Below are 24,764 nucleotides of genomic sequence, written 5' to 3'. Positions count from 1 at the left end.
ATCGTGAGAAGGGAACGACCCAAAGTGAGTACGGCTAGAATACCTTGGCATTCTAACTCACTATAAACAAATACCTGATGAGCGAAAGCTTTGAAGGAAGGGTTACGTGGGAATTGCAGTTACTTGGGAAGTGATGACCCTTGAACTCTTTCTCATATCAACATCTAAGTAGGGCCTCATGGGTCTAAATTGTACTTGCATGACTACATTTGTTTGGTATCTTGGTGGGCGTAATGTCTCAATCACGCTTGTGTGACATCAAGGAGTAATGCTTAACAGAAATCCTTACTAAACACCTTGTTTTTAGAGGCCAAAAACCCTTCTAGTTGCTTGAGAAGGACAAGTTTGGATACTTGGAAGAGATACTAAGTTCGCCATGGGGAGATTTCCATGGGGACTGATGCTTGGCTGCCCTGAGAAGTGAGTGTCGTGGAGGGGAGCCTGTGGGGTCAAGCATCTATGTATTCTCCTTGAATCCCATAACAAGTCTACCTCTCAAGTACCTAATGTCCTTTCCTACCATAAGAAATGTGTGAATGAGCATGATTGTCTTGAGTCTATGTTAAAATATCTTGTCTTCTTTACTTGTCAAAAGTTGAATTGCATCTCATTTCAAAAGCAAGACAAATTGATTCAAAAAAAAGGTTAAACACAAGAACATTTCGTCCAACAAAGTTCAAAACACTTTCAAACATGGTTGTCAAACATTGTTCAAAATCTTGTCTTAACATTCATGTCACTTACATTTAGGTTCATCCTAGGTTGCATTTTGCAAAGTTCATTGTCAAGTACCAAGGTTAGGTTTCACCTAAGTCATACTCCTTTGCATATCAATAAGGGTCATTCATTTGCATATGTCCTCTTGCATTAAAGTTATACCATTGTCATACATTCATATTTGCATACCCTAGGTCCCTTCATTAAGATTAGGTCATTATCATATCATATTAAGGTCATTTGCATAGTAATTGTCCCTTTGCATATAGTGTTAAAACTAGGTTTTGTCATACTTGAGTAATGCAAATCTTTGATAAACCCTAAGTCATTGTTAAGAAGTCTAGACCTTATCAAACCTTTTCTTTTTATGTTATTATTGTCATTTGGTCAAACCTAGCTTAGTATCCAAGCATATAGGGGAGACATTGTCATTTTGTCCTTTTGTCACTTGGTCCTTTTGTCCTTTTGAGGTCGAGTCATCATTTCAATTTCCTAAGGGTCTCTTTTTAGATTTGCATTTCAAAAGTTTGTCAAAATATTGAAAAACAACCAAAAACATAGGTTGCATTCTTTCCATAGATTGCATTTTCATCTATTTTAGTTTTCATTTAGTTGCATATCATATATTATCCTTGAAAAATTCCAAAAATATTGCATTTGCATAGTGACATGTCTATTGAAACAAGGTTCCAAGCACCAATGATGCAACAAAGTTTGACATATCAACCGACAATGCAATCACAATTATATTCAACCCAACAACAAAGCAACATTGATCAAACTTGTTATGATGAAACAAGTCTCCAAATACAAAAACTAGAGGAGAAACTAGCTCAAGAAAATGATATTTTGGAACAAAGAGTGAAGAACATTGCGAAGAATAGATCACAAATGTCCAAAATGTTTCGAAAACTTCCAGGTCGAAATCCAAATATTGAGCCAATTGATGTAAGATCTCTTATCGAACGATCAGACATGCCAGCTCTCCTCTCACAAATAGAGATGATGAAACAATTTCAAGAAAAGAGACAACATCAATTTCAACATTATGTGCCTCCACAACAAGAACAAGAAGGTGTTTACTATCAATCAGATTTTCAACCAACACAACCAATGGTCCAATTTCAACAATATGTCCAACCAACTATACAATGTCCACAACTAGTTCAACCAATGGTCCAATCTCAACAATATGTCCAATCGACTATCAAGTATCAACAACAACAACCAAACATTCAAAAACAAAGGTTGCAGCACACACCAAGCCAAATTTTGAACATGTCAAACCAATTTGATCAACATCTAGTTCGAAATCAAAACATGACATCAGACCAAAACCAAATTCTTTCCAAACAAGTTCAAATTCCAGATACAACTATGTCAAAACCTCGAAAGAAAGGTGGCTTTATTGCAAGGATCTTAAGGAAATTACCAAGTGAGTTTATTGAGGAAGATCAAGATAATACACTTATGTCTAGAAATGCCTCATCCCCTCATAAACAAATTGACTCTCCAGTGGCATCTATCCCTACACCTTTAGAAGTTTCACAAGAACCTTCCATATTGTCCTCATCAAACAATACACCCAAGGATGCAATTACCCAAGGGCTATCCATAATTGATTGCCAAGATAATCCAATTCATGATGCACATCCTTGTCATGTTTCAGAAATACAAGACCCAATGCCACCATGCATTTTATTGCCATTACATATTCTAGAGGACCCCATTTGAAGTCCCTCTTCCTCATGTTCAAGCATTGATTCCTTGCCAGAATCCATCACAAATGTTCAAATTGCATTTCCTTCATGCCAAAAACATTGATCCCTTGTCAGAATCCTCCATGCATATCCAAAGTCCAACCCCATGTCAAGAGGATAATTTAGAGCATGAAGAAACGTGTCTTAAAACAGATCAAGATCAAGACCTTGAAACCTTATCTTCCCATCCAATTGTTGACTAGGATCTCATCTTCCCAGAAACTCATGATGATTCCTCTATTCTTGTCCATCATATCCAAAGTCCTATTGACACTCCATTCCTTGAGCAAGATCAAGATATCCCAGTCCATCCAATCCCAAATGATCCCCTTCCATTTCATGAACAAAATGTCCTTTCAAATCCCATTGACATTCCACTTCCTAAGAAAGATCAAGATATCCCTTCCATCCTTTCCGATGATCCCATTAAAAGTCAAGAGCAAAGCAATTTTAAAGAGGAATCCAATGATCTTCCTCCTTGTCAAGATCAAAGTATCCTTCCAAATTCATTTCCAACACAAGACCCTATCATTCCTTTAAATCCTCCATAAGATCCTTTTGTTCCTCCATCTCCTTATCCTAATCCAGCATATCCACTGCAAGATCGTATTTCTTTTGATGATCCCATTATTTCTCCCATTCCATCTCTTGAAGAGCCTATCATTGAACCATGTCCCCCTCATGATCCTAATCCCCCTCATGATTCTAATGTGTCAGTGCAAGATGTTCATGAACCCTCGACATGCATAATGGGTTCTTCCACTTTGGTGAAATCCGATCCACTTCAAGATCTCATTATTTCTCTCATATCATATCCACCTCATAATGGACTCACGTCTTCTTCCCAAAGAAAAGAGTATCCTACAAGTCAAGATATTCATAAAGGCAAAGGAGTAGATCTCCATGAGAAAGAATCCCTTCATGTTAAAGAAAATATTAAGGGTCATGTCTACACAACTCACTCTCAAGACGTTGGTATCCCTCCATCAAAATCAAAACATACACCTTCCCCATCATACTTTCCATCCATCTTAGGTCCTTATATCCCTTCATCCTCTATGCAAGGTTAGCAAAGGCACACATCCTTGAGTAAATTTCATCAATCCAAAAGAAGTCCATTTCATTCATATCCATCCATGCATTCCTTTCCCCCTCCAAGCAATTTGGATGTCAAGTATAAAAGTCATAAGTCTAGCAATCCACATGTATTCAAGGATCAACATGTCCAATATAATCGACATGTCAAAACAAAGAACAATATGATCTATAAAGAAAAAGAAATATCCAAAAGGCCACAAAGGCCCACTGAAAAAAAAAAAGAAAAGTCAAAATATATATGGGTTCCTAAATCCCTTGTGCAAGCAATGCACTCTAAGGAACCACAAAAGCATGAAAAATCAAAAACCATGTGGATCCCCAAGCGGTTACTTGAAGCACAAAAGCCTAAAGAAACATCCAACTTGGCATCCAAAGTTGCCATTTCTCCATCCAAACCTCTCAAATTTGTTCCTCCATCACCTTCTTCATCCATTTTGGGCCCTTATGTCCCAAAATCTATAGCTATTCCTCCATCCAAATCTCACAATCTAAGATCCATTTTTCCTCCATCAGTCCATCACCCCTCAAGGTGTGTGCCAATGTCGATCTTGCCTTCATTTCTATCCACTCAAGAACAATTCTTCCAATACCCTATCCATTATCCAATGCATATTTTCCATCCTTCCATCCCTCTGGTCCAATCCTTTACATAAATCCTTGCCTTAGTTTCATCTCATTTTCCATGTCCTTATCCTACAAACGTCTTTGAGCATACTTTTAAGGTCATGATCCATTTTTTTCAAAGCTACTATCCAAACAAAAGACGCTTGAGTCCTTCTTCCATCCCCTATCATGTGTCCATCTTCTATTGAAAAAGTCAAAAATCAAAAAAAAAAAAAAAGTGAAAAAAAAAAGAGAAAAGAAAAAAATGTAACGCAAAAAATAATTCATCCACTAGTGAAAACCTGGCAAACAGGTGCCTTGGGCAAGTACCATGATGAAAACCTAGCAAACAGGCATCATGCGTAATCCATGAACTTCTTGCATACCACACTTGGGGGCAGGTTTCCTCCATATCCTTTTGCCCTTCACTATCCTATCGAACCCCTATCATTACCCTTCATATCCTATTGTCCCTCATATCCATTTCCTCTTTCCACCTTTGATCTTGACAAGGCTGAGGATCATCATGAGCATCACGCATCTTGTTTGCAGCTTTTAGTCTATCATAGCTTTTGGTCTTTATCCATTTGCTTATTACTACCTTTCATCCATATTACCTGTCTTATTGCAACTTTCTACCACTATCCCTTAGCCTATCCCGACCTTCAGTCCATGTCCCTTATCCATTCTTGGTCTTGCTTATCCTATCCATATCTTATCACTATCCATACACTCTTTCTATTCCTTGATCTTGATCTGACATAAGGATGCAAAATTTAAACATGGTTTCAAAAACCTCTTGACATGTCCCTCATGCCATGTCATTGCTTTACATTGTCATATCCAGTCTCTTGTCCCATCACGCAATAGCCCTTGGAAATTGCATCTGTATTGTCTCCATGATAAAAGGCCTTTGTCTTCCCTCTATTCACCAACATTTCAGAAATCCTATTTATTCACCTGTCATATTCCTTGCCTTGCTAGACATTGGGGGCAAAAATCATAAAAAATTTAAATTGTCCTGAAAAAATAAAAAAAAATTTAAATTGTCCTGAAAAAATCATAAAAAATTTAAATTGTCCTGAAAAAATCTCATAAAAAATTCAAAATGTCCTGAAAAAAATCTCATAAAAATTGAATAATGTCCTGAAAAAAAAAATCTCTAAAAATCAAATAATGTCTTGAAAAAATCTCATAAAAATTGAAAAATGTCTTAAAATAATCCAAAAAAATTGTAAAATGTCTTGCAAATAATCCAAAAAAATTGAAAAATGTCCTGAAAAAATCTCACAAAAATTGTAAAATGTCCTGAAATAATCCAAAAAAATTGAAAAATGTCCTAAAAAAAAATCCCTAAAAATCATATAAAGTCCTGAAGAAATGAACACAAAAAAATTGTAAAAACTCAAAAAAAACCAAATCCAAAAACAAGCATTTTGCAATAAAATGATCCCTTTGTGCATAGACAGATCGCTGAGTATACATTCAACGACACTCGCAATCATACACTGTGCTTTAATGAAATCATGCATAAACAAATGAACTTTTTCATTCAAACTGATCAGAATTGTCATATCAATCAACCTCAAAATCAACTCATCCTTGGCACACTATCATGGGTCTTATACAGGGTGTGGTATACTCGAAACCAGACTGTGTCCTATCTTAGACGAGGTACCACATTCCCTAAAACCAGACAGCATGATTGTCCTATCAGCACTTTCAACTTTTGACAATGAAGATCAAGATGTTTGTTTGATTTGTTGGAATTTGTGCATCTTATCTTTTTATTGATTTATCTTTGGCTTCGGTCATGTTCCTATGTTGCTCGATGATGTCACTGAGTGATTTAGAGTGACCGAGATGGATCATGATTCTTTTCCTTTTTGTTGTGATTGCTGTTTGTCTGTGATGTGTCTGTCTTTTGCAAAAAGGGTTGCATTTTAGCTCTGGCCTTCAATGCCATGATGCTACGCATCCATTTTGCTACATTAAATAAAGGTTCTCACCTACTTATGTGCATTCGTGAAAGCAAGTTTTTCTTCGTCTCTAACTGTCCTCTGTCTCATTTTCTTCTTACTAACATTTCTTCCGTCAGTCTTGGTAGTCCGTTTGATCCTATCATTTTCTATCATTCTTATCGATCAATTGGCCTCTTTTCTGCATGTTTCCAGCCAATTCCTCGAGGGGGCATGCATATGTCATTGTCATTGTCTGGGGCATTTTCATTACTGTTCTTTGAAACAACACTTAAAATCGCATTCTCTCAAAGAGGGGCAAAATGTAGACACCTAAAAATAGTCAATGCTTGCGGGATCATACTTTAACATTTGCGCATTGCCTCATTTTAGGTTTTTGCATCGCATTAACATTTCTCCTATGTCATGCACTTGGTTTTTATCATTTGCGAGCATCGAGTCATTCTTCTACATTTCTTCATTCATCTCGCTTTCAAATTTGGTCTTGTCAACAACAATCTCCAGTCATGATTTTAATCGATCTTATCCTGTCACATCAATGTGCGTACTCATTTGTCATCATTTTGGACATCGTCAATCCTAATTAGGGTTTTGTCCTCTTATCAATCTTGTCATCTGGCGATCGATTTTGTCATCAATCCTATCATTTTCAATCTTGTCATTTTAACGATCGATTTGTCATCAATCGTTGTCATGTTCGATCTTGTCATTTTGCGATTGATTTGTCATCGATCATGGTCATTTTCAATCTTGTCGTCTTGCAATCTATTTTGTCATCGATTCTTGTCCTCTTGTCAATCTTGTCATTTTGCGATCTATCTGTCATTGATCGTTGTTTGTCTCAATTTAGTCAATTTGGATCAATTAGTCATTGTTCTTCGTCAATTGGCACATTTTATCAATCAAATCATTTATCACATTGGTCATTTATCAGAATCATGATCGATATCAATTATCCTCAATCAGGACCTAATTGTCATTCTCGCATTGGTAATTCATCTTCTAGGGTTTCATGATTTAATCATTTAACCTCGTGTGTCATTTCTTCCTCTAGGATTAATAAATTATTTATTTATCCTAAGTCTTCTCATCGCAATTAAATCTTTATTTAATTGGCTAATTATTCCTCTTTTGTGAATTAATTAATAAATGACAAATTATTAATTAATTTACCTATTTCCTAATTTTCCTCTTTTTCTAATTTTCTAATTTCTAATTCTTAATTTCAATTTCCTCCTATTTCTCTCCTAAATTCATGGGAATGACATTTCAATTTGTCATAATTTGTCATAATTGACAATCAATCAATTTTAACATAGAAGTTTGTCATAATTTGTCATAAATTTTCAATCAACAAATTTTGCATAGAAAGTGCATAATTTGTCATAATTTGTCATAATTGACATAATTGATTTGCAATTTCCATTTGAATTGAATCATGCTAATCTTGTCTTTTCTCCAATTTTTCTATAAATTGGATGAATTTCTTCAATCTAATCCCCTAACTAGATTATCAAATTTCTAATCAATCACGCTTCGAGTACTTTTGAGCAATTTTCTTATCTACTTGCTTTCAATCATGTGTGTGCACTTGTAGGTGAGATCCACAACCAAACTATTTGAAGAGGAAAGAAGAACAATGGAGCCGCATGAAGGAAGCATTCATATCCACATATGGTTTGCATAGTATTTACTTTTGAATGTTTTATCTTTATGTCTCTATTGAATGTGTTTAGGATAGATCATTGCAATTGTGCTTTTGTGATTGAGCTAATGATTAGGTTTTATAATGCTTGTGATGATTTCCTATTTCCTATGCTACAAGGACATCATATCTAGGATTTTAGATATAGTGGTTAGCATTTTTGGTGGTTGATGAGGTGTTTGTATGTGCGATCTTAGAAGAGAATTTCAAGTCTGTGTGAAGTAATAGAGCGTGGATTTATTGAAGACTGAAGTAATGTTGAAATGCATTAATAATGAGCTATAATAGTTCTAACCAAGCAGATTATGCTATTTGCTAGATCATTCACTTGTTGATTACTCACATCTTTGACAAGTCTGAAACCCTTAACGAGGTAGGCCCAAAAAAGCCTTTGTAAATCCTCTAACAAGGTGGTTCATAACTGTGAATCTAAAATCCTCTCACAAGGTTGTCTTTAATCAGACTTATCTCCTAATAGAGATTGAGAGTCCTAATAGGATCTGTTCTGGTGAAGAACATTGTATGACCTGAACCGGTCTGTTTGCTATTGTGCACATAGTTACTTGTGAGTTTCATATCACCGTGGTTTTCCCATTTGGGTTTCCATGTCAAAATCTCTTGTGTTATGGTGATTGTGCTTCTGTGGTTGAATGGCTTATTTGTTGTTTGGTTTGCATTTGTCTTAACCGGTTTTTTGCTAAAACTGTTATACCAGTTTACTGCTAAACTTTTTAAGTGTTTGAGTTCAGGAATTATTTGTATACTAATTCTCATCCCCCTCTTAGAATTCATCAATTGGTATCAGAGCCAACCTTTCTTTAAGTCTAACCACTTGGAAAGAGATATGGGGGAATACACTGTGAGGGAACTTACTCATCAGCTCACTCAGACTGAGAAAGCCTATGATGAACTCAAAGCCAAATATAAGGCCTCTCTAGCAAAAATAAGAGAGCATGCTGAGAAGCTGATGGAGCTAACTGAAAATAGTTCTTTTGATGAAGCAGACATGGAAGCCCTAGTTGAAGAAGTTGAAAAACTAAATGAATCTAATGCTAACCTAAGACGGGAACTAGAAGGAATGACTATCAGAATGTGTCAAGAGCTTGAGAACCAGAGGAAAGATGAAGATCTGATAAAAGACAAAGATGATGAGATCTCCAAGCTAAAGCAAGAAATCAGTGCACTTACCGCCCATCTCCAAGAGAGTAAAATGGAAAAAGAAGAAGTGCAAGGTGAACTAAACATGGCAATTTTTAGAATGCAACCTTGAAGGAGTCCAATGCTTCTATTAGAAAATACTAAGTCAAAAGAGATACTTGCCAAATTCAATTAGAGTGTTGTTAAGCTAGAACAAAAGCTCGAATCAGCAAAACCGGTAAAGAATACCACTAGACTTGGTTTTTCTGGTTATGAGGAAGGTGAGACCTCTGGAACAAAATATGGAGCATCAAAGAAGCAACCGACACCAAAGGATAAAGGTAAGAAAAATTTCAAACCTGTTTCCTTTAATTGTCTCAAGGAAGGACACACTGCCAATGTATGTAGAAGTAAAGCTTACAATAATTTTCCCTACTTTCTAAACAATAAGCCTAGATCCAATAGATTCAATAACTGTTATGCATGCAACAAGTTTGGGCATAGATAATTTGAATGCAGGTCTGTTATACACAACACTAGAAGATATCCTTAAAGGAGACAAGGAGTTTTTCCTGAATCCTTTATGAACTGAAATCCAAACTGGTATAATGCCTAGGACCATCAGTCAGGTAGTGGTGGCTATCAAGTAGCAACCAGTTGGAGAGAAACTTGTTTGATTTGCCATGGTAGCGGTCACATTGCTACAACATGTAGGATGAAGAATGGAGACATGAATAATGGACCATGGAGAGAACTTGGAATAGTTTGCTATCATTGCAACAAACCGGGTCATACAACAAGAATCTGTAGAATGAGAAAGAATATATCAGATGATATACCAGTCACTTTGAAAAGAAAGATTGATGTTGAAACTATTCAAGTGGATATGAAGAAAACTTAGAAAAAGAAACCAGAAGAAGTGTCACAAGAAGAACCGGTTTCTGCACCTGGTGTGGAAGTTGTTGAACTTACAAACTAAGCTTTAGAAAAGCGTAGGTGGAGCAAATCAGTGAAATGTTTTGAATCCTTGGTTTATATTGGTAAAGGACCTTAACCGATATGTGATACCTGTCAATTGGCAGAAGACCAAAAATGGTAAAAGGAAAATTAGGGTTTACGCCCTAATGATGGAGCATTTATTATGGTAGGTGAAGAATTTGTTTAAATAGGATTTTCAAGTCATTTTCACTTATTAGTTTGCGAGTGAAGAAATTTTCAAGTGCAGAGCGATAAAGGGAAATTCATTTTGTGATTCAGTGACATTTCAAAATCTTTGCAGTTGAATTTGGAAATATTATCAATCAGTCAAGTGAAGAACACAAAGCGGTAATCCAGTAAGTGAAGTAGTGTGTGGCGAAGCTAAATTTGCAAACCCTAAATTGCAGATTTCTGAAGGTATTTTTCAAAATTCTTGTTTATCCATTTATCATGGCTTCTGCATTGCACTCCAGTTCTAGTGCACCTATTGATTCATTACATTTCATCCAACGGAAGGAGAAATACAATTCCCTATCCTAGATACCTGCTGGACTTATAGTAGAAGGTGATATTTCAGGGTATATTGATTGTAAACTAGAAGACCCAGGATCACTAGTAATCCATTCCTAGCTAGGTCTATTTTGCAGAGATGATAAGAAGATCAAACCCAAATATAGCATCCTAGACAAGAAGAAGCTTCATAATGCAGTATATTTTCTTGAAGAATTCACAGAAGATCACATTTGCATCATTTTGAGAAAATTTCATGGTGACAAAATGTATCTTGAGAGAACACATGACATAACGCCTGAAGCCATTCATGTCGTCATCGGTTTCTACAACACTAGTAAGGTACCATCCCTAAGGAAGGTCATCAAGACCGAAATGACCAAGCTCATTAGTTCTTTGAGTGACCAACGGGGAATGACCATCAATACCATCAAGGACGATCTGGTCAAGTATGCTTGTATGGTGATAGGTTACCGAACGTTCTATGCTAGCAGGATTAACTCTGTCTCTGCTATAGCGGTAAATGCTACCTACAGGATGATCAAGGAAGATGTCTCATTTGATTTATGCACCTATATACAAAGGCAACTTCTAGTGAACCTAAAATCTATTAAAAAAGACAATGCCTTAAGATTTAAATTTGGATAACTATTGGTAGGATTCTTTTTCTACTTTGAAGGCTATTTCCAAGGAGTCGATGATATTCAATGGTCTACTGGCCAACCGGTTACCAAGCAAATCAGAGAAAGCCTCCAAGTGGTGGGAACAAGTTATCCAGAAGAATTGAACAAATACTATGATGAGTTCAAGTGGAAGATGAGCTAGTGGATGAGGATATCTGGCGATATTTTCTAAAAGTATGAAGAAGACATCTGCTTTACCATCAGAGTAGATGAGTGCATAATGGAGGCGGTTGAGCCTAGAAAATAAGAAGGGGAGCCCATGGGATATGAGGTAATTTATGACATGCTAGACGGGTATGCCTCTACCCTACTTGCCTCACCTCTTGATCCTAAGAAGGAGAAAACCATCACCTATTTGGAGAGGGTAACACTGGTTGAAGAACCTTTAGTAAAGAAGGGAAAGGTAGTGCCATCTATATCGGCACCAGTTACCTCAGCAAGTTCTAAAGTGACCAAGCGGTCACCGACAAAGAAGAAACCAAAAGTTACACCTGCCAAGGTATTTGAGAGAAAGTGCAAGACCAAAGGCAACACAACAGACTCAAAGGACACAAAACCTGAGGTACAACCTAAGAAGACTAGGCAAACAAGGAAGAAGGCAAAGACAACTAGCAATGAACCAACATTGTCAGCACTGGTAATATTGACATCTCCTCTTACAAACCATTGAAACATTGTCAAAGGACCATTAAGAATATTAGGAGAAAAGTGCTAAGTGATTTAGTAGATTATTTTGATGATTTCAATGACAATGAGAAAGAGGAAGTTGAACAAGAAATTATTCAATATTTATGTATTAATGACCGGTCACCATCAGAAATTAAATCTGTGACACCAAATTCTTTATACAATTCTTTAGATAGCAAATGGTACATTGCCATAGAAAAGGAACAAGAAATAAGAGAAGAAATTTTTGCACTATATTTTCCTAATGTGTCAAACTCAGAGCTATATGAAGTTATGGATAAATACAAAGGCCTCTTCTTCATGAGAAGAAGAAGACTCCTGTTACTTGAAGGGAAATTTCCTGAAGTGGTAAAAGATACACACTCACATGCAAAAGCAGCTCTAAAATTGCACCAAGTGTCAGAGGACAACAAGAAGGCTGAGCAAGAACCAGAAATTGGAAAACCAGATGAGGTGTATGACAGTGAAGTAGAACCGATCATTGAACAAATGGACCATATTGACATTGATGCTTTGGATGGTGAAAATGTCACTCTTGATACAACAAAGGAAAAGGGTGATAAAGATTAGGAAGAAGAGAAGAGGAAACAAGCAAAAGAGGAGAAGAAGAAATAGGAGGAGAAGAAGAGAAATGAATAGAAGAAACAAGAGGAGGAGAAGAGAAAAGAAGAAAATAAATAGGAAGAGGAGAAGAGAAAAGAGGAAGAGAAAAAGATACAGGAAGAGGAGAAGAGAAAAGAGGAAGATAAAAAGAAATGGGAAGAGGAGAAGAGAAAAGAGGAAGAGAAAAGGGAACAACAAGATGAGAAAAAGAAATAGGAAGAAGAGAAGAAGAAAAAGGAAGAGAAGAAGAAGAAAGAAAAAGAGAAGCGGAAAGAAGAAGATAAAAAGAAGGAAGAAGAAAAGAGAAAGAAAGAAGTAGAGGAGAAAAAGAAGGCCGAGGAGGAAAACAAAGAGCCAAAGAGAAGGAGGAAGCAGCAAAGAGCACACAAGTGGAGACCCCAAAGGCCACTAGTGGTCAAGCTAAACCAGCTAACATCACCAGTCCCATTGACCTCCAATCTGCAAATGAATCAAAGCTACTGCAAAGCATTAATCTTTCCCAAGAGCGACTAGAAGTGCTAAGGAGGAAAAAGGAGCAAGATGTTATTCAAACTACGGTGGAAACTCTTACCAGTTTGATTCCTGGCACCAACCTCCCAAGAATTGATTCCTCTCTAGCCCAATTGAAACTTTTATGCACAGTTGTAGAGGACCAGGTACAATGCCTAGAAGATGTTGCTGAAGCCAATGCACAAAAGAAGCATCAAATGACATTGAACACTGCCTGAGTGAAGAAATTAAATGATCTCTGGTCTGAACTTTAGAAAGTGCAGAAGGACATAAGAGATGCTTTGGATGAGGGGAAACTACTGCTAAGTAAGATAAGCCAACCCCATCTATTTTGTGATGATGTGCTTGCATAGAAGGAAAAGCTATAATCTGACTTGTAGGCATATATAAGCACCTTCAAGATGCCCTATGATTCCTTCACCACATATGGGAAAACCGTTCACCGGTTTCAACTCTAGACTACCAGAATAGAGTTGGAGATCACCAATTGGACCAAAGATTTGTAGGAACTTCAACTAGTTCTACTACCAAGCTTGCAAATACTTCATAAATGCTATCTCAATCTGGATGCCTTAATGGTCACTCAAGAGATGAGTACCTTGAACACCATGGAAGAACAGGTTTCCTAGATGCAAATGGAAAGTGAGGTTGCTACCTGATTGCTTGACTCATGGTCTTTATGCATGAAGACCTTTATGCAGGATTTTAAATTAGTTTTTGATAATTTTCACTCATTATTGTCATAATCACTTATTATTTTAATGATAATGAGAAACAAGGGTTATTCTGTAGTACTTTGTCATTGTTGGCAAAGGGGGAGTAATTTTGATTATGGCATATTTTTGTTGTAAAAAACTTAGATGTGAAAATTTTCCTAAGTGTTGCCATCAATGCCAAACGGGGAGATTGTTGGAATTTTTTATGATGATATTGTGATTGTCATTGATGGACACACACTTGCTTTAATATCACTTATTTATGTATGAGTTATGCTCAACCGATATTTGTTCCAATCAGTATTATGAATTATAGTTTTTTGACTATCGGTATTTTGCAGAAAGTGTTTACCGATCCAAAGCGGTATGAAGACCTGAAGAAGTTCGAGGATCCCAAAGTGGTATGAAGGAAAAAAGCAGTTGTTATCATTTTTCCCAGTCTTCATTTTGACAATCCCGTAATCGGTAAAATATGTGAACCGGTAATAGGTAAATGTATGAACCGGTATTACTCTGTGATGACTTACTAATTGGTATTATTTTTTGTGATGAGTTACCATCCACTAACACTTTGGCAGTGATTTTGTGTCATGTTACCAGATGTGTCTAGATGCAGTGAACCTAGGAACTTGCAATGTAATCCTATTGGACCGACATGAAATCAGATTCCTTTTTAAGGACATCATGTCTTGGGTTTTTGGTGGTTGATGAGGTTTTTGTATGTGCGATCTTAGAAGAGAAGGTCAAATCTATGTGAAGTAACAGAGTGTGGATTTACTCAAGACTGAAGTAATGTTGAAATGCATTAACAATGAGCTACCATGGATCTAACCAAGCAGACTGTGCTATTTGCTAGATCACTCACTTGCTGATTACTCACATCTTCAACAAGTCTGAAACCCTTAACCGGGTAGGCCCAGAAAAGCCTTTGTAAATCCTCTAACAAGGTGGTTCACAACTGTGAATCTGAAATCCTCTCACAAGGTAGTCTTTAATCAAGCTCATATCCTAACAGAGATTGAGATTCCTAATAGGATCTACTCTGGTGAAAAACATTGTATGACCTTAACCGGTCTGAGCTTAACTAGTTTGATTACTATTCTGCAGATAGTTACTTGTGAGTTTCATCTCACTGTGGTTTTTCCCATTTGGGTTTCCATGTCAAAATCTCTTGTGTTATGATGATTGTGCTTCTGTGGGTGAATGCCTTATTTGTTGTTTAGTTTGCATTTGTCTTAACCGGTTTTTTGGTAAAACTATTATACCGGTTTACTGCTAAACTTTTTAAGTGTTTGAGTTCAGGAATTATTTGTATACTAATTCACACCCCCCTCTTAGTATTCATCAGGGACAAGAGAAGAGAACCAAAGGGTACCCATGGAAAATTTGATTCATTATGGAAAGGTCTATTCAAGATCCATGAAGTAGTGGGACTGAATGCATTCAAGTTGAATTATGTTGATGGAACAGTTATGCCCTATACCTATAATGGGCAAGACCTAAAGCTCTATAAACTTTAAAATCTATGATCAAGAGTTCCTATACATGGTGGATTAGTCATTTGTTTTTTCTTTTTAGTGTGTGTCCTTTTGTCTCCTTTCTATTTTTGTTGTGCGGAACCAGAGATTTAGAGTTCTTTGTATTTTTCACAAAATACAATCCCTAGTCAGAGCCAATGTTACCTTGTCATTCATCCCTCACAAAAAGAGTAAGTCAGCTTGCAAAATTTTATTTGAGTTTTTTATCTTGTTAGAAATTCTTTGGTTCAATCCTTAATTTTCTTGTAAATCATCTCTTAATCTGTAGCAATAAGTTTCAATTGTCTATTTGAAACTCATGAATCCCTTGAACCATCTTGAAAAGAGTTCATAATGTTCATTTAGGTATCGTAGGTTCTAAGTTGTGTCTAATATGTTTTCAGGCTAATGTTCACTCTAGTGTTTTGCAGCAGTTCTATTTCACAGTCACAGATGATGTTTCATATCCTCTTTCTCTAGTCTGTGAACCATTTGAACCTAGTTCAAATAGTTCAGTGATGTTCAATGTGTTCGATGAAGTTCAAAAGGGCAGCGGCAATTAACAAAGTTAATCTTTTCAAAGGAAATCTCCTTGGAGGAGTGTACGCTTTGAACTACCTGAATCCTCATGAAGTCAGTTCAAATTGCTCATGCATGTTCAAATCAGTTGGGTCCCATGGTGACATGATGGTGCATTTATTGCTAAGTGTGATGAAGATCGGACCATATCTTAGGTGACATCAACTAGCTAATTTTTGAAGGCAAGTAATCATTTTTGGGAATTGGTGATTACCCCGAAAGCGCTGCCATGCATTCAATACACACACATGATGTCAAATCAAAATCCAGAGCACATTTGAGTTGATGGCCAAAATTAATGCACTAACTAAGCTTTTGTCACTTCATTTTCTATAAGGTATGAAGTGATTAATTTTTTAAACTTGTTCTTCATTGTTGCAGAGTGTTTGATAGAAGGTTTCTCTGTTGGCAATCGTTTGATTGGTTTCAACTATGAAGGTGAGTTTTGATTCCTATCTTCTCTAGTGATTTCTAGCTATTTTTCTCTCTCATAATAAAATTTGCTAGGAGAAATAAGGGTTGTTTATCAATTATGAAGTCCACTCTGCACCTTTTCAGAAATATTTTTAGTCTTGCTTGCACAGAACCCATTGTCAGTGACACAGACTTGAAAGGAGAGAATTTGGAGGTCTTGAAGGAAAGGGTGTTTAAAGGAATTGATGATTCTTTTGTTTTAGAAATTCTAAGTAGTGGCCTCGTAGAGGAGACAACCTTTCCTCCTTCTATTCCTTGTCCAAAATTAGTTAGGGAGTGCATTGTGAGATATGATCCTATTTCTGAAACTATCAAGAGAGATAATGGTGAAACCCTCCTCATGATTAATAGGGAAGTCATTTCTTCTATTTTCAAATTGCTTGATTATAAGTTCTCAAAATTTTCCCCCACCCAATCAGTCACCAAGTTCAATGTAGATAAAACTAGACACTGGAAGAATATAGCGAAGCATTGGTTGAAATTTCCTCAGAGGGGTGGCTCCAGGTTACCTAAATATCCCAATAAAAATCACACGCTTCCCCACATCCATGATGTAATGTTATTGTTACACAAAGTTAGAGGTTCAGCTGAGGCCTATAGCTTTGATGACTGGATTTACTGTTATGTGCAACTGGTGTTGGAAGGAAATCAGTATCTTGACCAGGTAGAGCTTATTGTCGACTCCGTGAGGGAATAGCTGAGCATGGGGAAGAAGTTCATGCAAAATTTCTTTATGTCTTTGCATTTGATATATTTCCTGGCATGTGTAAAAGAAGTAATGGGAATTCCTAGGCAACTTGCTGAAGGGGATGTTTCTATATATGACTTTTACCCCATGTTACAAAAAGATAATGCATTGGAAGATTTTAGGAGAGGACATAATGCTTTCCTGGGAGACTTGTGTTATGAATTGAAGAACATGAAATCTAAAAGGATGTTTGAAGATGCCCAAGCCTTAGTGAAAAGATATGGTAGTTTCTTTATTCAGTTTCCTCATTTTTGTTATATAAGGGTAGGTGGTTTTGAAGAAGAGCCTTTCAGACTTTCTCATTTTTGTTCAGATTGTTTTGTCCTTGTTGAGATCTGTAGGCAATTGTCTACTGTAATTAAGAAAGCTCAACCCAGAGAAAAATGGGAGGATCATTTTCATGTTCAATTGGGCATTTTATCTTGTAGTTCAATGTCAGATGCATTGAGCATAGGAGCCAACTTGAAGAATTTTAATTTTCCACTATATCATGAAAGGAAGGGTTTTGGTAATAAAGGTTTCTCATGGAGTCTTGGTTTGATTCCACACCTTCCTATCCCACACTTGGAGAAATTTTGGGAAGATTGTTGTGATGAGCTTGAAGTGTTAAAAAGAGAAAATATGAGGATGGTTCTAGAACAGGTAGTATCACTGCAGGTGAAACTTGATATAAGTGGGATCGAAGAGGATTATTTGGAGCTTTTTAAACCTAGATATCTAGACCAAACTAAACCCAAAACGTCTTGCATTAATTGGGATGTATAAGAAGAGGATGATATACAACTCATAACAAAAAGATTCTTGGAGAGAACCATAGATTGGGTTAATAAGAAAAGAGCAATGAAATTAGGCATCAAGATTGATCCTGCAAGAGATAATGTGGTTTCTCTATGTTCCCCAGAAAATTTTTCTAACCCCACTTCTATGCCTGTTCATGCAGGTAAAAATAAGAAGTCATCTCACACCAAGCACGAGCCTAATCTTGATTTGAACTTTTCTACCCCTCGACATACAAGGTCACAAAGTGTTGCATAGAAGAAAATGGATTAGGTCAAAGACACAGAGGTAAAAGACAAGATCCTTGACACTTAGATTTTTGAGGTCGAGGACCTTGATAGTGACATTGTCAATACCATGGATTCTCATGCAATCACTGTAGCCATGACACCACCACCTAAAGTAACCAGAGGGATAGCTAGTTCAAGTACAACTCCCAAATGGTTAACTACTTCGGTAAGAAAGAAACAGAGCTCAATGTCAGTGTCCATCATAATTCAAGGCATGGTGGTCAAATACAGGGAGAAAGGTCCCAAATAGAAGAAGTTCAAAAACAACTACTAGGTTGGATGCTAATGAAAAGACCAGGAGGTGGGTTGCTGAAATTGCTTCCTATAAGCCCAAGGATGAGAATAAGGAAATAAATGCAGAGGATTTTGAGGTCACCAAAGTGGATCTCAGAAACATGAGCAAGGACTTTGATAACCACCTTTTCAATGTGATGGCTAAGAAGATGCTCACCAGGTCAGAAAAACATGGACAAGAGAAAAGAGAACTTAAACGTCATATAAGGATTCTAGCTCAATTCATTGATAGAATATGTTGTTTTAGAGCACTTCCCATATCACATGCTTCAAAAATTTTTGACCCTACTTCACTAGAGAGCAAGAAACTAATGAATCAAGTTCAGCGAGCGAAGAGAATCAGAGGGGCCATAAAGAAATGGATTGAAGGAGTGATCAGAGATGGCGAAAAATATATTACGGACTCTAAGAAGCTATGCAATGAAATGCAAAACCTCACTATGGAGATTCAAAATCAGATTGTGCCATGGGAAAATGAAGAGTATAAATGGGAAAATGTATTACCCATGTTCACCAAGATAGTAAAATATGGAGCCACAAAGTTTTTAGGAGAAAATTCAATTAAATTGGTAACTCATGAGTGCCAGCTCTTTGTATTGAAGAAAACTATAGCGTGGCAGGTAATTACATTCAAGTCTATGATTTTTGATGCCAGAACCTATGTTTATGAGCTTCAGGAACTCTAGTGTAGCTTGGTCAATGACAATAAAGTGGTTACCCAGACTATAATTGGCAACTGGGACTTTGTGGGCTGAACACACAAGACGTAGTAAAGGCATTTAAGCTACACATGGAGAAAGTTAAGGCCAAAGGCAACTTTACTTCAGAAGATATATCACAAATCTCCCAAATTGAGTCCATGGCGTTCATTGGTAACGATCAGTTACCTAAACATGTCGAGAAAATGGTGAAATACAGGTGGGAAAAGGAAGCCGCAAAAGCAAAGATCAATGCCATGAAAAATCTGAGTCAGTCTATAATTCAGAAGCTTACAACTACCCACGATGCCCAGAAAAGTGGATGAGAGGATGACAATGGAGATGAGGCATAACATGATGCTTATGCTTTTATTTTATTTCATATGCTTTTCATAACCTTACAATGACTTCGTGACATCTATCCCCTAAATACTTTGTTGGTTTTTATAACTGTTTTAGAGGAGGTTGGGTTTTCAGGGAGACCTCCTTTGTTCCTTAAAAAAACCATATAAATTAGACAAAGATATATGGAGAAAGGGTTAGAACGGTAGACTTAGATTTTTAAAAAATTTGGTTTTGTTTGAAGGAAGTGATCAAATTTTCAGAATCTGAAATTGGAAAGAACTTATGCATGTATTTTTATGTCTTTGTTGCATTAAATACACATATAAAGATCATATACATTTTGAGGTGGAAAATCTTTGAGTTTTGAATCTGTGGAGTAGTGTTTCTTCGCAAATATTAATCTAATCAAAATGGTCATGATTACCTTTCTGGTGGTGAATGTTGTTATTAATCTGGGGCTTCTTTTTGTGTTGTTTAGAAAGATATTTAGTTGAAAAGAGACTTTGCTTCTCTTGTTTATTTTTATGAAGTGCTGAAATCAATGTTATTGAACTTTTCTTCGATTACTTCTTATTTTCGTGGTGAAGCATCTTTTAGAAATGTTATTCTAAAATATTTACATATTACCTGGCCTCTCATCTAAGAATGAAGTAGGCAGCCTTACGTGCTTTTAGGTTAAAAGCATATCTATTTATTTAGTTAGATTATTCCCTGAATAGCTAATGGAGGGAGTTGCACCTATCTAAAATTCAGAGGGAAGTGATGTACGTCACACTTACCCAATTGTTTAGTTGAACTTTTGTCTTTCAAAAGGGGTAACAGAGCTTAGGATCAATTCAATTAAAAGAAAGACCAAACCTGTTCACTAACAATATACCAATGAAATCAGTCACTTTTTCTTTAACACCTTGTCTACAATGCATTAAATCATTCAGAGTGATTGTAGGACCAATGTTGTTTTAAAATTATTCAATGAAAGCATTTTCTAGTTGTTGAAACTTGAAGTGATAGAATAAGAAGGCAAAGAGAAATACCATTATAAAGCCTTATCTCTTAGTGTTCTTGTAAACAGTTTTGCAAGCAATCTTTGATCATAAGCAAAATCAGTACATAAGGTTTGAAATATTTTAACATGTGTGAGAGGATCACCTTTTCCATTATAGAGTTTCAATTGAGCAACCTCAACATGCTTAGGCTGGATGAATTTTAACAATATCAAAAGAAAGTGGGCTGGATATATTGTTCACGTAGTGATAATGACTTGTTATCATCTAGAGATTTTTTGGTCAAGTCGAAGACATGGATTGGAAGTTTGGATTTGGTGTTTTTCTTATTGGTCTAATCGGGTTAACAGATTTTCCTTTATTGGCATATAAGTCTAGGTTATGGATTGGTACATGATATCTATTCTACATCAATATGACACATTTTGGAAATGGTTTATTGATTGGATAATGTGGTAAATGTATTGAGCTGACATATTGTATCACATCAAGACTTATTTGTAAATTGATTTTATTGTAATATCTCTAGTGAGCCGACCTCATGTATAGGTCTTAGGTTTTGTATATATGATTGTAAGATCTTATTGAAGATCATAATAATGATGAGTGTAGGCAAATATTGAAGAGAAAAAATAAGTAGATCCTTGTGTGAATCATGCAGACAATATCTTAAGGTTGAAGGAGGGTTATGAAGGTATTTGACACTCATGTTCAGATCTTAAATCGATAATGAATCTAGCATTGTATATTCTATTCCAAAGAAGTACATTTTTATTTGATTTAACCATCCAATTGTAGTCAGTGTGACTCCTATGTTGTGATTGATCAGTGAGCTCTAGGTGGTTGGCCTTTCTGCATGTGCAGACCCCATTTATATACACTTACTATCTGTAGTAGTATCATCTGATTGTGGGTAAGGTTTTGCACCGTGGTTTTTCCCCATACCGGGTTTCCACATCAAAATCTTTGTGTCATGTGTTGTGGATGTTGTTTCTCTTTCTATTTCATGTATTAAGTTATACTAGTACTACTATAACTGTTAATCTGTTTTACCAACATTTAAGTTTGGTTTACCGACACTGATTTTTAAGTTGGAATAATCTATGTTGGTTTATAAATTATTGATAACTGGTTCACAACTGATTCACCCCCCTCTTAGTTGTCCTTCCCATTTCCTAGCAATTGGTATCAGAGCCAGGTTCTCTTTTTGTAGAAGCCTAACGACTTGAGGAGATCCTATGGCAATAAATATTTTTAGGAAGGGCAGTCTGAAACTTGATGGAACTAACTATGGTATATGGAAGCTCAGAATAGAAACACACCTAAACTGCATTGGAAGAGATATATGGGATATTACAAAAAATGGCTATGTTGGTCCTACTCTGAATCAACCTCATCCACAAACCTTGGCTAAGGACTTGGAGAATGATTGCAAAGAAAGAGAAGCACTTCTGAGCACATTATTAGATCAACAAATCATGGGATTATCAGACTGATCTACTGCTAAAGCTATTTGGGATAAACTGGAAACACTGAATGAAGGAGTTACCACTGTCAAAATTATAAAAATGGAATGTTACCAGGTCAGGTATGAAAATTTAAAAATAGAAGAAGATGAATGAATTTATGCATTTATGGAGAGAGTTAATGAAATTGTTTTGGGAATACAATGTTGTCAAGGATCTTTAAGTGAAGATGAAATTGTGTCTAAAGTTTTAAGAGCATTGCCACCAACTTACAAAATGAAAATGACTGCTATTAATGAGTTGAGAATAATGCCTAATACTTTAGTTTCTAGAGATACTTTGGTTGAAAAACTTTCAACATTTGAGCTTGAGGATTTTGGTCCTATTGCTACAGTCAAGACTAATCTAGCTTTCAAAGCATCATCATCATCATCATCATCATCATCATCATCATCATCTGACAAAACTTATTGGAAAGCACTCTATGCAAAAGAACTTGAAGAACTTGAAGCACTATTTGCAAGGAAGATGCCTAAAGGTCCAGCAGGAAGTAAGTATCAAGGTAAAGCACCTTTCAAATGTTTTAATTGCAATAAAGTTGGTCATATGGATTCTAGGTGTCCTGTTAGACATGCAAGACTAAGGGAGGAAGCAAAAAGAACATATAAGCCTAACCCTGAATATCAGAGATACAAATTTAAGAAAAATAGAGATAAGTCATGTTACTATGCAGATGAAGGTGTTATAGATGATTTAGATGAAGATCTAGCAGATAATGGATGGGCTTTTATTGCAAGAAAAGAAGATCAACCGACATCTATTGTCAAACCAGTAGAGTAGGCATTGACAACAAAAATTGAAGAAAAGGATGAATGGATCATTGATAGAGGATGCTCGCATCATATGATTGGTAATAAAAGAAAATTATTATCATTTCAGGAAAATCATGGAGGTCTAGTAAGATTTGGAGATGATAGAGCTTGTTTAATCAAAGGAAGAGGTACTATATCTTTGGATGGTAAACATAATACAGACAATGTTTATTATGTTGAAGGTTTAAAGCATAACCTTTTGAGTGTTGGTCAGTTAGTGGAAAAAGGATTTCAATTACAATTCAAGAATAGAAAATGCAAAATCGTAAACAGAACTGGATTGGAGATTGCAACCGATAATTAGACTAAAGGTAATATCTTTCATTTGAATACCAGTGATAAGACATGTTTGATTGCACACATTGATGAAAGTTAGTTATGGCATAAAAGACTCTATCATGTGAATTTTGATTGCATTGTAAAGATTAGTTCAACTATGGCAGTAAGGGATTTACCTAAGATTGTGAACCTCATAATCTAGTATGTAAGGATTGTCAAATGGGAAAGCAAGTTAGAACAACATTTAAGAGCATTACTGAGAAATCCAATAATATTATTGATTTAATTCATACTGATTTATGTGGTCCAGCAAGAACAAGAAGTCTACAAGGAGATAGATACTTTATGCTAATAATTGATGATTATTCTAGAATGTGTTGGGTTACTTTTCTCAGGGAGAAATCAAAAGATTTTGGAAGATTCAAGATATACAAGGCAATGGTAGAGAATGAAACTGTCAAGAAAATCAAATGTTTGAGATTTGATCAAGGAGGATAATTTACATCTAGAGAATCTAATGCATTCTATGAAGTGAATGGAATCAAAAGATAGCTATCAACACCCTGAACACCCCAACAGAATGGAGTTGTGGGAAGAAAGAACAAAACTATTCTGGATGCAACAAGAACCATGTTGATGGAAGCAAATATAGTTCATATGTACTAGAGAGAAGTAGTGAATACAACGGTTTATACTTTCAATAGAGTTCACATCAAAATTTTAACTGGTAAAACCCCTTATGAACTATGGTTTGGTCATACTCCTATTATTAAATACTTCAGAATATTTGGAAGAAAATTTTATTTTAGAAGAGATGATTATATTGGTAAATTTGATCCTAGAAGTGATGAAGGAATATTTCTTAGTTATTCATCTAGAAGCAAGGCATATAGATGTTATAATAAAAGATTGCAGAAAATCATTAAGAGTACTAATGTGAAGATAGATGAACATTTTAGAGGAGATTCAAGATCTGTAGAATCAGCAAATGAAATGATTATAGATGAACTGACACAGATTGCACCAGTACAGAGTGAAGAACCAGTCACACTGGCATCATCAAAAAACTCAATTGTGACTAAAGAACAATAGCCTATGAATGTAAATTAGAACAAATCTAGGTATGTAAGATTGAATCATTCAGAGAATCAGATAATTGGAAATAAGAATCAAGGTGTTATGACTAGAGGAAGATTAGAAAATGAAGAGGTATGTTTAATTTCTCAAGTTGAACCAACATCAATTGTTGAAGCATGTTAGGATGAACATTGGATAAAAGCAATGGAAGATGAATTAGAAAAAATTGAAAAGAATGATACTTAGACATTAGTTCCCTGGCCTAAAGACAAAAATGTAATTGGAACTAAATGGGTATGTAGAAATAAACTTAATGAGGATGGTGAAGTAATCAAAAACAAAGAAAGATTAGTTTGTAAAGGTTATTCACAAAAAGAAGGAATAGATTATAATGAAACCTTTGCACCGGTAGCCAAAATTGATGCAATTAGACTATTTCTTGCATTTGTAGCTTATAAAAATTATAAAGTTTATCATATGGATGTAAAATGTGCATTTTTTAATGGAGATCTTGTGGAGGAAGTTTACATGGAATAAAGGTTAAGGAAAGCTTTATATGGATTAAAGCAAGCTCCTAGAGCTTGGTATGCTAGATTGGATAAATATCTTTTGAAGCTTAGTTACACAAAAGGTAATGCTCACAGCAATTTGTATTACA

Source organism: Cryptomeria japonica, chromosome 8, assembly GCF_030272615.1.
Source record: "Cryptomeria japonica chromosome 8, Sugi_1.0, whole genome shotgun sequence".
NCBI lineage: Eukaryota > Viridiplantae > Streptophyta > Pinopsida > Cupressales > Cupressaceae > Cryptomeria > Cryptomeria japonica.
The sequence above is the reverse complement of the archived record's forward strand: the minus strand, read 5'-3'. Positions refer to the sequence as shown.